The sequence below is a fragment of the Gorilla gorilla genome, chromosome 9 (genome assembly GCF_029281585.2).
Source record: "Gorilla gorilla gorilla isolate KB3781 chromosome 9, NHGRI_mGorGor1-v2.1_pri, whole genome shotgun sequence".
NCBI lineage: Eukaryota > Metazoa > Chordata > Mammalia > Primates > Hominidae > Gorilla > Gorilla gorilla.
Window position 1 is genome coordinate 71,928,748 of NC_073233.2, and position 17,187 is coordinate 71,945,934.

The 17,187-nt window shown below is 60.2% G+C and overlaps 2 protein-coding genes across 5 annotated transcripts in view; one reads left to right on the top strand and one right to left on the bottom strand.

Moving 5' to 3' along the window:
• The window catches only part of MACROD1 (mono-ADP ribosylhydrolase 1), a 169,102-nt gene that overhangs the window by 28,051 nt on the left and 123,864 nt on the right, over positions 1-17,187 (bottom strand). The gene's annotated exons all lie outside the window — the stretch shown is intronic.
• The window catches only part of FLRT1 (fibronectin leucine rich transmembrane protein 1), an 83,711-nt gene continuing 75,393 nt past the window's right edge, over positions 8,870-17,187 (top strand). Inside the window, exon 1 of the mRNA XM_031016346.3 lies at positions 8,870-9,236. The gene's annotated coding sequence lies outside the window, so the exon portion shown is untranslated. The remainder of the gene's footprint in view (positions 9,237-17,187) is intronic.

The window sequence follows — 17,187 nt, forward strand, 5'->3', positions numbered from 1 at the left end:
TATTGCCAAATTGCTCTGCAAAGTGGTTGTTCAGATGATCGTGTTAAAATATAAATTAGATCATGTCACTTCCCTGCTTAAAATTCTCCAATAGCTTCCGATTATACTTAGAATAAAATCCATGCTTCCCTCCATGGAGGCATGGCTGTATCCCATACCCCTCCCCCACAATTTCCTGGCCTCTTTTCTCTTCCTTCAATAGGTCTGGCTCTTTCATGCCCCAGGGCCTTTGCACATACGTTTCCCTCTGCCTGGCACACTCTTCCAGCTCTTCCCAAGCTGAGCTCCTTCTTATCCTTCAGGACTCAATGAAAATGTCACCTCCTCTAAGGGGCTGCCCCTGACCACCCAGTTAAAGGGCCTTCTGCCCCATTCCTCTTATCAGCCTCTTTATTTCCTCTGGAGCCCACACCCTGTGCCCATAATGACCTCATCCTCTGATGTGTTTGCTGGTTTATTAACAGCATGGCAGCCTGTGGGGAGATGACCTCATCTGCTTTGTACATTCCTGGATCCCAAAGGCCGGCATGGCCTGGCACCTAAGAGCTCCTCTTAGGACTACTCATTCATTCAACAGACATTGATGAGGCCACCGATGTCACAGAGGGTGAGCAGTGGGGAAGGGGCTTTGCAGAGGGGAGTGTGGCTGAGAGGAGGGCAGAGAGGTGACCAGGCCCACGGGGCCCTCCCTGATCCTTCTCCCACAGTCATGGGGTGTCATGGCGGGTGCTGGAGCTGGGACCAGCAGGGTTGGTCTTGCCCTTTAGAAAGACCCCCTTTAGAGCTGGGGAAGGGAGCAGATTGAAGGGGTGGGCCTGGAGGCAGGGGCTGCGGGTGAAGAGGTGGTCCTGGAGGCAGGGGCTGCAGGGATGGTGGTGGCTGAGGATGGGTTGAAGGAGGGCTGGGAGAGGCAGCATGATTGAGCCCATGGGACCAAAGAGAAGACCATGGAGATGGGACTGGATCAAGGATGCGACTGGCTCAGAACTGGCTCAATCCAGTCAATGGAAGAGCACATGGTCTATGAAGACACAGTGGTAGCTGTAGCCCTGCCACCCTCCTGCCCATGCTGGCTTCCACCACCCTCTGAAGGAAGCTGGGAAGGAGCTCATTCATGTCTAGCCCACCCAGAGACTCAGGTCTTAACCTCTGGGGTTATGGGTTATAGCCTCCCCCTGGCCCCCAGTGACCGCTTTGAACACTTCCCCAGACGCTGCCTGTAAGCACTACACTCAGCCTACAATTTCCGTGGAAGGATCCTCCCGGGGCCCCCAGCAAGGAGCCCTTGACCTAGGTTCCCCTCCCCCACCACAGATTTGAAACCAAGGCCCTAGAAGGAAAGGAACTGGAAGAAGGTGGCACAGCTGAATTGTCACTTTGCTTTTTAGAATACGAAGTGTTGCACCAAGGCCAAAAACGTTCCCTTCTCAGTAAAGACAGAGGAAAGGCAGCAGCCACTTGCTGCACAGGGAATCTAAGTCAGACACCAGGAAGCACCGTCCTCTGCCTGCCGGGCACCCGCCGCCTCTCTGCAGCCAGTGGCTGCTCACCCTCTGAGGCTGCCCAGGACTCTCAGGATGCGGGGCTGGGCAGGCGGAAGAAGCAGTTGTGTCTGACTCTAAAACTAGTGCTTCCCCAGTGGGGAGTGCCGGGGAGGCGCATGGGAAGGGCCGGGTGGGCCGGGGACCAGGCCTTCTAGTTCCCTGCTGTCCCCAGCGCCAGGGCCTGTGCTGAGGGTCTGGAGTCAAGGGTGCCCCTTGCCCTGTGTTATTACCCCTCCCAGGCCTTGTCCTGTGGGGACACGAGAGGACCCTAGCCTGGTCCCTGCCTGCCTGCCTACCTTAGGGCCCCCCTGGCCTGGGCGCCTCCTCTTCTCTGTTCCCCTGCCCTCCCAGCTTGGGCTCCATGCTGCAGAGGGAGGAGAGAAAAGGGTGGAGGGAGGTGGGAGGCAGGAGGCGGAAGGAAGGAGCAGGAGGCAGGAGGAGGTCAGTGTGGCAGCCATTGGTATGCGAGGCCCGGCCTCAGCCCCTCTGCTCCCTCCGGGGCCCAGCCTTTCTGCTCAGCTCTTTAAGAATCCCTCCTCGGCAGCGGCAGCATGCTGGTTGCTGGGCGACCCCATCGCGCCCCGCCCCCTGCCACTGGCGCTGGCCCTCTTCCCCTCCCCCTCCTCCTGCAGCTCCTCCCAGTGCCCAGCCTCAGCGGCGTTGGTGCTCCTAGCTCAGAACCTACCAGGCCTGGCTGCTGGGAGCACCTGTGCCAGGCAGGTAAGGGGCTTTGAGTGACTGCATCCAGCCCCAGCTCTGGAGTACAGCTCTGCCTTCCAGGACTCAGGGAGGGAGACCCTGGGCTTAGGACACTCTTTCTCCTTACTTCCCTGCCCCTGGAGCACCTCGGCCAGCAGGCGAGGGCAGGTGAGGGGTCCCAGAAGATGACATCTGTTTCCGCAACCCCAGCTCTGCAGCCCCAGGACTCTGGGAGAGGGACCCTGGGCTCAGGGCACCCCACCTCAGACTCTCCCATCCCCACCTCCCCGCCCCAGGGCACCATCTGTGGCCTTAGCTTTATTGGCATCTGTTGGGGGACAGAGACAACCTAAGGGGAAGGGCTAGGAGCCGCTTGAGTTCCCAGTGAGGTGGGGAGTGGCCACCTGCTGCGGTTGGTTGAGCCGGGTGCTGGGATGTGGGCGCTGGGCCTCAAGAGCCTTTGCGCTGTCGGGGAGGCTGAGGCCATAAAGCAGCTCACACTGGGGCAGAGGAACGGGAGGGGAGATGAGGGGGCTGCAGAGCTTGGAGCCCCTGAAACGGGAATCTGGCGGCCGGCAGAAGAGGCACAGTGACGGGGTGGGGGGATCCCCAATAGAGGTCTCTGAGGCACCAATCTCAGAGCCTCCTGCATCCCCGACCTCGGGCAGTCACAGGGACCCCATCCCCTGGCTCCCTGATGTCTTGGGGCTGCCACCCTCTCTTTGGATCAGGCCCCACCTCTCGCTCCCAATGGCATCCCCTTCCTCACTGTCCCGGGGGTCCAGCCCCCATTTGCTTCCACCTGCCACAGACTCTGCACCAGCCAGAAGGCCCAGTCTCTCTCCTGGAGGCCCTTCCCAGCCCACCCTACACAGCTGGCCTCGCCCCCACCCCCTTCTCGGACACATGCCCATGAGCTGCTCATCACACATCCCTCCCTACCCTGGCTGAGGCTGGTGTCTCCATAGGGCTGTCTTTCAGGACACAGTTCACATCTCCTTCCTGAACTTGGGATGTGTGTAACAGGTGAATGACAGCTGGAGTAAAGGAAGGTCTAAATCACCGCAAAAAGCATATCCTCTGCTGGGAATGATCGCTGAGAAGGGAGGGAGCCGGGAGAGGCAGCCCTGAGTGTCTGGAAGGGATGGGGGCAGAGGAGGTGATGTCACTGGTGGGGAGCAGAGGAAGCTCCCAAGGGAAGGAGGGGCCCATGAGAGAAGCCTGGCCACCAACCGCCTCAGTCCTGCTGGGGCTGGGGGCTGACCAGCTGACAGGTAGAACAACCACCCCCTGGGTGACACAGTCTTGCCTCTGCCCAGGCCTGCGTTCCCACCCTCTCTGGTGTCTGTCTCCCCACCCACCCAAGGGCAGCTGGTTAGACCTGATCTCCCCTGTCATGTCTCCATCACCCCCCAAACTCACACCCAGACTCTAGCCACTCCCCAGTAGCTGGATGTGCATCTGGCCCCCCAGAACCCCAGGAGCCATCATCTCCGGGCAATTCCCAGTTTTATGAATCATGGTTGGCCTTGGGACAGCTCCGTCATTGTTGCCTTGAAGGGCTCTGTCAGCCTGATGCTCGCTCCTGTTTAATGTTCTGTCCATTCATTCATTCGCCACATTCACCAATGCCTGACCATGCTGTCCTCACATGCTGGACACTGTAGCAGGGGTTGGGGACACGCAGGAACCCAAAACACACATCACTGGACACAGGTGCCTGTGATTCTAAGTCACGCTACTATTGTATGTACTCCCCAGGAAGCAAACACAATGCCAGAGAAAAAATCAGCCACACCCGGATCTTAGAGATGTGGACATGTTGGCCGGTAGATGAAAAACGCAGTCATAGAAATCATAAGCAATCACCAACGAGCTGAGTGCTACAAAACAGAAGTGGAGGAGGGAGACAGAAGAAGGTGACCAAATCGGGAAGGTGGGGTTAGAAGCTGGGCATGGTGGCGGCACCTGCAATTCCAGCTACTCGGGAGGCTGAGGTGGGAGCATCGCTTGAGCTCAGGAGTTCGAATCCAGCCTGGGCAACATAGTAGATCCTGTCTCTTAAAAAAAAAAAAAAGGAAGGTGGGTGGGTGGTGGGGATGTGGGGGTTAGGGAGGCCTTTCTGATGACAGGTTGGCCAGGCTCTGGGCTGATGAGGAGGAGTTGGTTAGGACTGGAGAGGCGGAAGGATGCAGAGAAGTAAGACCCTTGTTTCAAGGCCTGGGGGCAGGAGCATGCTGAGGGGAGGGATGAGGATGAGGAGGAGGCAGGCACTGGAGCAGGGCTGGAGGGGTGCTCTTGTCCTGGCTGGCAGCCTCCCCAGTGCCAGTGGCCTGGTCTGACCTGCCTTGGGCCCCTCCCTGCTCCCAGCACCAGGCCTGGGGGTTGCTGACTTCACCCTACCTGGCTTTGTCCCTTCTGTGCCTGCTCCTTGGGGCACCCTCTCTGGGACTTTCCTCCTGGGCTGGAGGTCTTGCTCTCTGGCTCTCCCTGAAGCTCTGTGCCAGGGCCCACCCTCCTGGTCCTAGACCTTGTGCTTAGAGGGGAGAAGCCCCAGCCCTCTGTGTTGTGCATAACGGTGGGAGGGGAGCACAGTGGAGTTAGAACTTGGATCAGAGAAGCTGCTGGAGCCTGCCTGCCTGCCTTCCTTCCTTTTTTTTTTTTGTTTTTTTGTGACGTAGTCTCACTCTGTCGCCCAGGCTGGAGTGCAGTGGCACAATCTCTGTTCACTGGCAACCTCCACCTCCCAGGTTCAAGTGATTCTCCTGCCTCAGACTTCCCAGTAGCTGGGATTACAGGCATCCGCCACCACGCCAGCTAATTTTTGTATTTTTAGTAGAGACGGGGTTTTGCCATGTTGGCCAGGCTGGTCACGAATGGCTGACCTCAAGTGATCCACCTGCCTCGGCCTCCCAAAGTGCTGGGATTATAGGTGTGAGCTACTGCACCCGGCCGCTGCTGGAGCTTTCTGATGTGCGCTGGCCAGGTGTCCCTGAAGTGGCGTGCACAGCCTGTCTACCCAGAGGTTACATATCCATGCATTCGTGTGAACATCCCGTAGTATACTGGGGCATCACTGGGGCCCCGGGCTAGGAGTCCATCCCTCCTTGGAGGTGATACCCAGGCTGGGGCCTGTGGGGAAGGCTGAGGCCAGGGTTGTGCCCTCTGAACATCTGCAATTTGTCCTTGCCTTGGTGCCAACCCCTGACCACTGCCCTGGGATGGCTTCATGCCTGGATGCCCAGCACAGAGCCTGGGGCTAAGGGTCCCTGATGATGACCACAGACCCCACCCCCCAGTGAGGAAGACCCTGCTCCTCCCTGGAGTCAAGTCACCTCCTTCCCCTGCCCCCAGCTGAGAACAGGCCCAAGTGAAGCCAGGGGTGGTCCAGCTTTAGTTGACCACAGTCTAATAATGGTGAGTCGTATTGTATACTTCATGTACTTCACTGTATACGAAGCACTTTCCTCCTGGGACCTCACTGGACTCTCGCTAGCCCTAGGAGGTCTGAGATGGCCCTGTTAAGATAAGGAAATGGAGGCACAGCAAGGCTGGGATGGTGCCCAGGGCCCATGGCTGGTGAGTTGCAGGATGGTGAGCAGGACCCAGATTTAGGGGCTCCAGAGAGGGTAGACGGCAGCTGGAGAGATAAGGATGCTTTGGGCAGGGCCAGGGTGACCTTGGCTGCCCAGTGGTAAGGCCCACCCCACCAGGCTGCGTGGGGTACTGCCCCTCTGGGAGCCGGGAAGCTGGGGCTTGGTGAGCTCAAGGTTGAACCTACAAATCATCGCCAGGTGACTTGAGCTGCCCTTGCGGCTGAGTGTATCCCCCATGAGTGCCCAGCAGGGACTAGCTCAGTCCTCCAGCCCAAGGCCACGCTGCCATTACCAGTCACCTGTGTCCTCCTAGAGCCCACAGCTCCCAGGGGCTCGGCAAGGGTTTGTTGACTGAACAGCGATCTTTCTGACTCTCAGAGCCCACTGTCCCCTTCCTGGAATGACACTCCCTCGTGGTGCCCTACTCCTTCCAAGATAAAGTCGAGGCTTTCCAGGTTTGTCTAAGACCCTGCACACCCATCCTGGCTGACACCAGCCACCTCATCTTCCACTATCCGCCCCCCGGCTTCTGTCCCCCACTCTAACCAAGAATTCCTGAGCCTCAAAGCCAAGGCTGTTTCACGTCACAGCAACTGTGAGCTTCTGCTGTCTGCATGAACATCCCTCCTGCCCCTCCAAGACCCAGGTCAAGAGGCACCTCCCTGAGGAAGCTGATGTCAAAATTGACTTGGCCCTCTGTCTTGGGGTCACGAGGTAATGCCTGCTTCAGCAAGATCTTGTTGCCCAGGCTGGAGTGTAGTGGCACGATCATAGCTCACTGCAGCCTCAACCTCCTGGGCTCAAGTGATCCTTTCGCCTCAGCCTCCTGAGTAGCTGGGACTACAGGTGCCTAATTTTTTTTTTAAATTATTTTTTGCCGGGTGTGGTGGCTCATTCCTGTAGTTCCAGCTACTCGGGAGGCTGAGGCAGGAGAATTGCTTGAACCTGGGAGGCAGAGGTTGCCATGAGCCGAGATCGTGCCATTGCACTCCAGCCTGGGCGACAAGAGCGAAACGCCGCCCCCACCAAAAAATTATTATTTTTATTTTTTTGTATATATTTTTTTATCTCAAACTCCTGGTCTCAAGCAATCATCCCACCACAGCCCCCCAAAGCTCTGGGATTACAGGTGTGAGCCACCATGGCTGGCTCGAAGATAACATTTTGATATCTAAGTGTGACATGTCAAACAGAGCTACAATCATACAATCCATTCCACTGCGAGGCATTGAGTGCCCGCGCTCTGTGCCAGCTCTGTGGCTTGGTGTGGGGGTGGCAGGGATAGAAAGGCGTCTCTCCTTCAAGACATTTAGTTCAGAAGAGGAGGAAGGCTTGAACATAATTCCTGAGCCACACGCCAAGTGCTGGGATGGAGGAATGACGGAGCCCCAGGGCCACACGTCCATCTGGGGGTCTGGGAAGGCGGGACGGAAACCACAGCTCTGTAAAAATTACAGCCGTCTCTGCATGGACAAGCCTGGAAGGGAGCAGAGGAACGGAAGCTGTTGACGCCACAGGGCGGTGGCATTGTGGGTGATTTTTCTTTCTTTTATTGTTGGTATAATGCTGTTTGGGCAATAAATAAAAATTGGGAGAAAAAATAGCTGTTTGGTGAATTGAGTAGAAATTGGGAGAAAGAAGAAAGGGAGTTAAGAGGAGGGAAATTAGAAGGGTGAAGTGAGGAGGGAGAGGCAGGAAGGGCAAAGAGGCGCATGCAGAGCGCACAGAGGCCAGAGGCGGCGGCCTCAGGCTAGGCCCCAGTCTGTTCCCGGACTGGGCGCAAGAGGGCTGGGTTTGCACAGGGAAAGGAGGGGGAGAGGTGCTGGAGTCTCTGTAGGGGGGACCCTCCCCAAGGGGATCTGGGAGGGCATCCCAGAGGGGAGGTGGCCCCCAGGCCTCGATGGACAGCAAAGAGCAGGGCCGGCAGAGGGGGTCCCAGCCAGACTGTGGGTGGTCTGAGGGTGGATCAGGAGCACTGGGGCCCTGGTGGGGGCTCTGGGCAGGCTTGGGACTCAGAGCAGCCACTGACAAGGTGATGAGGTCTGACCAGGGCAGGCCAGGCTGGGTATATGGGAGAGTCCCTTACTTAGTGTCCCAGTGAATGCCAAGAGCACGGGGACTTTCAGGCTAAGAGGAGGCTGTCTGGTCTAAACACTCCCTCACCCCACCCGGATGCCACCCACAGGCATGAACATCTTCCCAGTCTCTAATAGGTGCCAGGCACTGGGCCAGCCACCCTCCCATTCAAGGTCTTCTTCATCTCTCACAGTAACCTTTGGAGCTAGGTAGTAACGCTCCCATTTCACAATCCAGGACACTGAGGCTGGGAGAGGTTCAGCAACTTGGCCAAGGTCACCGTCAGCTGGGGATGGGAGGGGGAGCTGGCATGCGACCCTGGCACTGCCCCCTTAATAGGTGGAAGGGGTACTGCTGGGGAGCGCCCTGGTGTTTACAGCACGCAGCGGATGAGAGGGTCTGCCCAGGGAAGGGGCGCCAGGCAGGAAGGAAGGGGTTACTTTGGCATGCAGAGTAGGCGGTGGGTACCTGTTTGTGAATGAATGCACGGGTGGACAGATGAATGAATGAATGAATGAATGGATGGCTGGAGAGATGGTTGAATGAGTGGGTGCGGAGAGGAGGGTGTTGGGGAGGCGGCGCGTGAGCTAGAACCCCTTTCTCCCCCGCCTCCGCGGTGGAGGTTGGCTTTGGGAGCCTCCCTCCCCCCACTCCCCAGAGGGGTCGGCTCCCCCACCCGCCCTTCCCCCAGCCAGTTTAGCCGAGGGCGGGGGAGGGGGGCGCGGAGGCCGCTTCTCCCCGGCTGGGCCAGAGTCCCCGAGCAGCGGCGCAGCCTCCCGCGCCGGGTCCCGCCGGCCAGTGCGCAGCGCGGCGCCCCCGCCCCCGCCCCCGCCCCCGCCCCCGCCGCCTCCTCCCCGCCCGCTGCCTCCCCCTCCTCCTCCTCCCCCTCCCCTCCTCCTCCTCTCCCTCCCCGCTCCGCGCCTGCACGCACGGCCCCCGCCGCCGCCGCCGCGAGGGGAGAGGCGGCCGCACAGCCTGGTTCCCCGCGCCCTGCTCGCCGCCGCCGCTCGCGCGGGCACCGCCGCTGGCCCCCGCCCCGCCGCCGAGCGCACCCGCCCGGGCACACGCACCCCGCCGCTGGACGCACCCCCCGCACTCCTCCCGCGGCTCCGCCGGGCGCCCGAGCCGGGCAGATGCGCCGCCGCGCGCCCCCCGCTCCGGGCCCGCCACCGTGCTCTGCCGCGCGCCGGGGGCTCCTCTCCCGGGCCCCCCTGGGCGCCCTCCGGCTCTGGTTCCCGCCCGCTCCTTGGAATAACCCCTGAGGCTCCAGCCGTCACCGCAAAGTTTCCCGAGGAGACCCGCCTCCCCGGCCGCTGCGCAGGTAGGGCTGGCTGCACCGGGCGGGGGTCGGGGTCCGCGCGTCTGGTACAGGGCGCCGGAGCCGACGGGGCGGGGGCCGGGGGCCCGGGGGCACCGAAGCGCCACGGGGTCAGGCAGCCTGGCTTTGCCCCAGAGCGGCGGGATATGGGACGCCCAGCCTTTGGGATTTGGGGTGGGGGTCCCTGAGTCAAAAGCCAAGCACCAGTAGCGGTGGCGCGGGCCCCGCCGCGGGGAGGCGCGGGGTGCGCGGCCGGCGGCTCAGCTCTCCCGAGCCGAGGCTGGAAAGGGCGGGGGCTCAGCTGGAGCTCTAGTCCAAGCCCTCGCTGCACCCCCCAGGGAGGGGGCCTGGCCCGTGGGGGGCGTCAGGCCGGTCATGTGGGTCCCAGCTCCCGCACTCGGGAACCGGAGGAGGGCGCGCGGCCAGGGACAGCCGGCCGGCCCGGGCGCCGCGCTCCCGTCCCCACCAGCCGCGTGAGTCACGGTTGGAGCGAGGTTTTATTTTTAAAACGACTTCAAGGGGGGCATGAGCAGCCTCCAACTTCCCTCCCTGTGCGCGCTGTGGACCGTCAGCCCTGAGCCGGGCGGGGTTTGGGGCCGTACACCTGGCGGCTGGAACGGTGAGACCATGGTGCCTGGGCAGGGGGCGGCGGGCACCCCCCATCCCCCAGCTCTCAAGACAAGGAGGCGGCCCGACCCGGCGGCGCACGCCCCTCCTCGCGGGCACTGGAGGCCCCGGGGAGGAAGGCTGGGGAGTGTTGTCGCCCAGCTGCAGGGAACCGTGGCTGATCAGAGCTCCCCGAGGAGGAGAAAGTTGTGGAGCAGGGACACCAGGGAGCTGCCACAGCCTTCCCGGTGGCCCCGGGAGGCCTTCGAGGCCCTCCAGGGTGGGCAGTTTTGAGAGAATACAGCCCAGCTGGGGTGTGCCAGGCCCCCGAGGCCCAAGCCAGAGCTCTGATGTGAATAAATACAGCCAAGGCTGGGGACGGAGGTGAGGGGTGACTGAGAACAGCCCTGCCTCACCGCGGCCCCAACGCCCTCGGGTTGGATGGAAACCAGCCTCTCCACATCCCCCTCCCCAGGTGGCTCAGGAGTTAGGAAGGAGGCTGCCTGTAGGGGGGGACCCACGATGCCACTGTGGAGGGAGGTGGCTGGGGCACCCTGTCTCTGCCCGGCGGCCGCGGGGGAGGCAGCCGCCGCGCTCAGGGGCTCCAGATTCCAGTTTCTGGAGTTGAAAGCTACTGCATCTCTTCCGCCAGCCCCAGGAGGAGAGGAGCAGACATCACCTGTCAGCTGGTGCTGACTCCGTGGGCGACTGTTCAGGGCTTCCTCAGAAGGTTTAAAATGGAAATGGCCTGAGCTGACAGGGCCCGTGCCTGGGAGGGGACGCTGCCTAGCTGGGCCAGCAGTGAGGGGGGCCCTGGTAGGTGTGAGGGGCAGGAAGAGCTGAGGGCTGTCACATATCTGGCTGAAGGGTCGGCCATGGGCACAGGGTGTGCGTGTGTGTGCGCACCCAGTCCCATGTTCTTTCCCAGACACAGAGACTGGATACTCCTCAGTAAAAAGCACCCTGACCCCAGCATGGAGGCTCCGTAGCCCACACCCCCGAGGCAGCTGTGGCCTCCTGGACTTCACCTAGACCTGGGTCTGTGCGTCCGCACTCTACCATTTATTGGTCCCTCCACCTCCCTGTGCCTCAGTTTCCCTTGTTGGTAAAATGGGGTTGATAGTGCCACCGCCTGAGCCGGGGTGCTGCTTTGTAAGTGCATTTGACGCATGTTGTTAGTGGTCCTGCTCCTGGACTGGAGGATTCTCAAGGGCTGAGGGTACCTGCAGGGACTTCAGAGGGTCGGGGGGTCGGATTTTCCCACCACCAGCCAGTGTGCTGTCACTGGACTTCATCCTCACACTGGCCCTCAGTGGCAGCGCCCTGTGTCCCCTCCTCCCCATCTCCGAGGCCTCCCATGGAAGCCCCTGGGAGGTCCGCCCAGCCTGTTTCTAAGGAGGTGATGGGGAGGGGGTGCTGCCATCCCACTGGTCACCCACTGCCAGAGGTGTACAGACTCAGCTCTGTAGAGATTGATGCCTGGTGGCTGAGCCTGTGTCGCATTCGCTGGGTGACCCTGGGCCTGCAGCCTCCCCTCTGGGACCGGCTTCCTTGCCTGCGCAGGGGTTTACAGCAGTTGTCCCACAGAGAGGATGTCTGGGTGTTCTGCGTGTGGGCGCAGGGAAGGGCAGTGCACACATGAGCAGGTGGCATCTGTGCTCGCTTCAAAGTTAGCTGAGAGGACTAGGGCTCCAGGTGGCCTTGACTCTGCGGGTGTTGAGAGACGGAGAGGTGGGTGTAGAGCCCAGAGGCCAGCACGGGGGCAGCTGTCAAGTGGCTGCTCTGGTGCAGGGGGAGGATGAGGCCTCTGGGATCTAGCTGGGCACAGCCACCTCTGCCCAGTCATGGGGCTAGCAGCCCCCTCCCCAGCCAGCCAGACATCCCCAGAATCAGGGCTGGACATGGCCTGATCTCAGAGATGGGGCCTGTATGGGGCTGTGTGGGTCTGGCTGTGCTGGCCCTTCTGCTCTAGAGTCTGGAAATGATATCAACCACCTAGTCATCCCTGTTGATTGTGTTCCTGGGACACTAGAATGCCATCACAGGGTCCTAAGGACTTTCGGTTCCTGGGGAGGGTTTCTCTACCTGGCCTGCTGACCTTCGGCAAGTGACCCATCTTCCTCATCTGTAGGGTGGGGTAACAGCAGTACCTACCTTGGGGAGGCACCCACTTTGAGAGGATGCGTATGAGGTTTCTAGCAGAGTTCATGCCTAGCAATGTGGGGCCCTTGCCTAGTCTGCACCCCTTGTTCACTGTGGGCCAAGGGCTTTCAGCTTCTTCAGGCCTTGGGGTAGCAGGGAGGACTGAGGTGGCCCTCATACCCTGCAGGCAGGGGCCATCCACTCTGGTACCTGGCCCAAGGGGCAGTGGGAAATGCCCCAGAGCAAGGGGGAGCTGGAGGGCTTTTGCTGAGGCCCCTTATAGGATGGGGTGCGTGAGGCATGTGGGTGAGCGAGCGTGGGTGGACAAGAAGGGGCGTGGGTGTGGCGAGGATGCTAACTGCCTATAGTGGGGTGGGTGGGGACTGCCCCGGGGGTAGCTTTCCCTGCTCACTGGCAGAGGAGAGCGCCAGCCTCTGGGAGGCCCAGGCCCCAGGCCCTGGCTGCTGCCCCCGGTGTACTGCCTTCTGAGTGTGTTTGAGGTCGGGGTGGTGGGGGGGGGGTTCCTCCTCAGAACCTGTGTTGTTCTGCTGGAGACAAAGTTCAGGCTCTGGCTGCCCCACGAGGCAGCTGCATTCTGTCCTCTGCCATGGGACACTCACCGTGAGAGGGCCAGGGCTGCGGTGTGGGGCAGACTGGATGGCCGGGAGGAGACGGGAAAAGGACAGCACCCCTGTTTTGCCCTCCTCCCCCAGGACAAACTGCCTGGAGTTCTCTGGCAGCAGCTGGAGCCGCCAAGAGGGTTCCATGGAGCAGGCTGTGTTTGTGCAGGCCTGTGTTTGCCTGTTTACCATCGCTCGAGGCCCCCAGAGCACTGCCGCTCCCCCGGGCCAGCGGCTCTGCAGATGATGTCAGGGTTTGGGGGCCTCTCCTTGCTTTGTGGAGGTTGTTTGCTGGATTCCTGCAGCCCTGGGTTTTAAAATGACAACCTGCAGAGCTGGTGGCTAGTGAGGGTGGGGGAGAGGGCAGGGAGGAGTATGGGTGGGAGTTTGGGGCTGAAGCCATGGAGGATAAATGGGCTGGCCCACCAGTGCTCCTCTGGCACACCTGGCTCCCTGGCTCTTCTGTTTTCCCTTCCCTCACTCCTTCCCTCCTTTCCTGCTCATTCATTCATTCATTCATTCATTCATTCATTCATTCATTCATTCTTGAGATAATCATTGAGCATTAGTTATTGCCAGGCACAGTGCTGGGCTCTGGGACAAAAGTGGGGAACAAAAGCAGTGGGTGTCTTGCCCTCAGGGCACTTCCAGTCAGATGTGGTGTCAGACATTAGTCAGATCTACCTCTTCCCCGTGAAGCCTTGGCTCTGAAGGCGCAAAGTGGTGAGGTCAAGTAACAGAGGGGCCTGCTGAGGGGTGGGATTGAGGGGGACTTCCCAGGGAAGAGGGTGCTTGAGTTAAGCTGTGAAGAGTGAGCTGGAGCCAGGGAAGGGCAGGGACAGAAACAAGGGCCTGGAGGACAGGATGGATGGAGAGGGCTGCATGGAGACCCCCGGCAGGAGGGCAGAGGGGCTCAAGGCACCTGGCCAGGGCTGGGGCTGGTGGGCTGTGTCCCTGGGTCTCTGTGGCCCATCCATCTCCAGCTCTCTCAGGATTCCTGGGTCTGCCTCAGGGACCCTCTGCCTGTCCTTGCAGATGGGCCTCTGGAAGAGTGGGCTTCCTAGGCCCGGGATGCCAGGTCCCCTTTTCCTGAGAGCTGTGTGTTCACCTGCGTAGACAGGTTGCCCCAGCATCTGATGGGCTGTAAGACAAATGTGGGCTTGTTTATGACGGGGGCGGTAGCCCTGGGTGGACCGAGAGCTATTAGTGATGAAGGAGAGTCCGCAGAAACCCTCCCCAGCCCTGAATGTTGCTGGTGCAGGGAAGTGGGCTGGGATGCAGGCAGAGGGAGAAGGGAGTGAAGGGGCTGTGTCCTGGAGGGCCCCGGACCCGGCTGTATGGGGCTCAGCTAGCCACTAGGGGACACTGCCTCCCAGGCAGACCGCAGGACCCAGGCATCCGACGTCCGGCCAGGCCCCAGGTGCGGCAGGCTCTGCTTCAAGGGGTCAAAGGGCATCCTCATGGGCAGACGGGGTCTATTGTCTGGCTGGCAGGGAGGCAGTGGCCGGGCTGGTTGGGGATGGCTTAATTAAAACTGGGATTAAAACTGGGGTCACGGGGCGCTAGTCCTGGCCATTCCTGCCCGCGTCACTCTCCAGAGGCAGCTCTGTGGCAGTATTTTTTTCCTGCCCCTTTCCCTCCTTCTGCCTGAATTAATCGTTGGCACCAGATTACAACAGATTTAGCAAACTGTAAAAAAAAAAAAAAAAAAAAAAAGAGAGCATGAGCGAGAGAGGAAGAGAGAAAAGAAAGGAGGGAATGCCTTCCGTGAGGAGCCGGCATTTATCTCCAGAAGCAAATTGCTCTTCTTGAACCGTTCCTGCCGCCCCCCACCCCTCCACCCCCCCGTGACGCCTGGGAAATGCTGCTCGGGAAAATGTCCTCAAAAATGCTGCTGGGTGCTGGAGCCAGGAGGGGCTTTTCCTGGGGGAGGTCAGCCAGGGGCTGAGGAGGAGAGGAGAGCTCAGGGGAGTGTGGAGGGTGCCCAGGGCTGCTCTGGAGGGTGTGTTGGGGGACACCTGGCTGGTTCTGAGTGGTGGCAGAGGTGGGGCTTCGTGTAGGGCAGAGCGAGTGAACGGATGAATGAATGGAAAAAGGGGTGCAGCCAGGACCGAATGACCGCCTCGGGAGCTGGTGTGGTGGCAGTGGAGGGTCCAGCCTGCCCATCAGGATTCCTAGGGACGAAATCCGAGGGACTGAGCTCTCTCAAGTGACATAGCATCTTGGGTCTTGGATCCAATTCCACTTCTCTCTGGTCAGACCAGAGGGAGCCTGGCTTTGGTTCAGGGAATCTGGCTGTTAGGGGGTGGGTGTCTGGCCCTAGGGACATGGCAAGTCGCAGAGGGTCACGGGAGTTTGACCTCAAGGCTGAGGGTGCCCCGCCCAGTTAAAGCACAGGAGTGAGATTCGGTGGGCTGAGAGCCCCTGGGCTCCTAGCCTGGGCTGGGCTGCCCCACCCTTCCTTCTTCGCCCACTCACTCTCTCGGGCAGCGGCCATGGTGGGCCAGGCCTGGAGCTGGCCACAGGGGAGGTGGTGGCGGCCCAGTCCAGTGGGACCAGGCGGGAGGGGGAGACAGATGTGCACCACGCTCACACCTCTGGTGGGCACACATGCACCTTCATGCACACACTCTTGCACACACATGCTCACACCTAACCCACCTTCCTCTCCTGTCTTCCCTGAGCCAGCCTGAGCCAGGCTCTGAGGTGAATGAAGCCCACATCTCACCCCCACCTCTGGAAGCTGCCGCGAGGAAGGGGCTGGAGTGGCTGCCCCACCCTTCCCGTACAGTCCCCTGCCCTTCCTGCCCCCAGACAGTGGCCATCTGTTGCCCAGGCCTGGACCCCTCTCTGGGGAATGGGTGGGTGTGAAGGAATGAGAAGTGGGAGTGACAGCCCCTCCCCTAAGCCCTGCTCCAATGGAGGAGGCCCTGTGATGGCCAGCCGTGCAGCATAACCTTTGACCCCAGGGAGCCAGCAGTCAGGTAGGCTCTGGGTAGGGCCACCCCCCTGGCTAGCCAATGTGGGGCTGGCCTGGTGCCCAGGCCTGTGGGGATCTTGGAAGCCCTTCCCTGCCTCACTGGGGCTGCATGCCTCCTAGGCTGTCTACTGGTCCCAGGGAGATAGACCGTACAACACTCCCCTGATCCCCCAGTCACAGTGGGGTGCTTCATGCCTCAGTTTCCCACTACTTCTGGACAAGGGGTTGGACCACTAGGTCCCTAGTAGCTGCCACTCAGAGCAGCACCATGGTTCTGAGCCCTGAGACCCCCACCAGGCTTGGGCTAGCCAGAGGGGCCGGGTAGTGCCACACCCCAGTTTCCAGGGGCTTCTGGCTTGACAAGCTCTGCCTGGTTTATCTTCTTCCCACTGTGAGAGCAGGGAGACTGAGGCACAGAGTGGAGACATGCCCTGTCCAGTGCCATGTGGTAGTCAGGACACATTCTGGGGCAGAAGGACTATGAAATGAAAGCTCTGGGGTCGATGAGCTTGGGCTCGAAGCCCACCTTTGTTACTTATCATCTGAGTACCCTGGACGCCTCACGTCCCCTCTCTGTGCCTCTGTCTCCACACCTGTGAAACAGGATGATGGCACACGTGCTGACATCCCAGGGTTAGCATGAAGACTCCATGTGACTGTGTCCACAGAAGGGCTTTGTGGGAACCAGTAGTTACTTTGGATCATTGGACAGGCCCCGCCAGACACGTGCTGGGATAATCACCCTGCTCGGGGCTCTGAGGAGCTCAGGGGCTGGAGAGGGGCTGTACAGGCTAGCTTTCTGCCCTCAGGACCCCACCCTCTCTGGCAGGAAGGCTTGTGGGGCACTGCTGAGCCCTGAGGTCTGGGGCCCATGCAGTAGCAGGTGGAATGCATCAGGGAGCAGTGGACTCTAACTGCCTGGTTGTGACAAAAGGGCAAGTTGGGGTGTGGGTGACTCCTGGGGGAGCTGGGGAGAGCTGAGCTCTGGAGGGCTCTGGAGAGCAGCAAGGGTTAGGAGGCAGCAGGTGTGGGAGGGGCTAGAGGTCAAATCGTGGAAAGGGAAAGCATGGCGCTCAAATGTCACCTTCTGCTCATTAAGCGTGGCAGAGAGATCATTATTGAGTGTTTACTGCATACAATGCGTATTTCATAGAGCACCATGCTAAGGACTCTACCTTGCAGAATCCCACTGAGGCTTCACAACAGCCCCATTGCACAGTAGAGAAAACTGAGGCTCAGGCAGGTAAAGTGATTGGACCAAGGTCACGTAGCCAGGACATGGCATCTTTTTTTTTTTTTTATGATGGAGTTTCGCTCTTGTTGCCCAGACTGGAGTGCGATGGTGCAATCTGGGCTCATGGCAACCTCCGTCTGCAACAGGTTCAAGCTATTCTCCTGCCTCAGCCTCCCAAGTAGCTGGGATTACAGGTGTGCGCCACCACGCCCAGCTAATTTTTGTATTTTTAATAGAGACGGGGTTTCTTTTTTTTTTTTTTTTTTGAGACGGAGTCTCGCTCTGTCGCCCAGGCTGGAGTGCAGTGCCGTGATCTCAGCTCACTGCAAGCTCCGCCTCCTGGGTTCATGCCATTCTCCTGCCTCAGCCTCC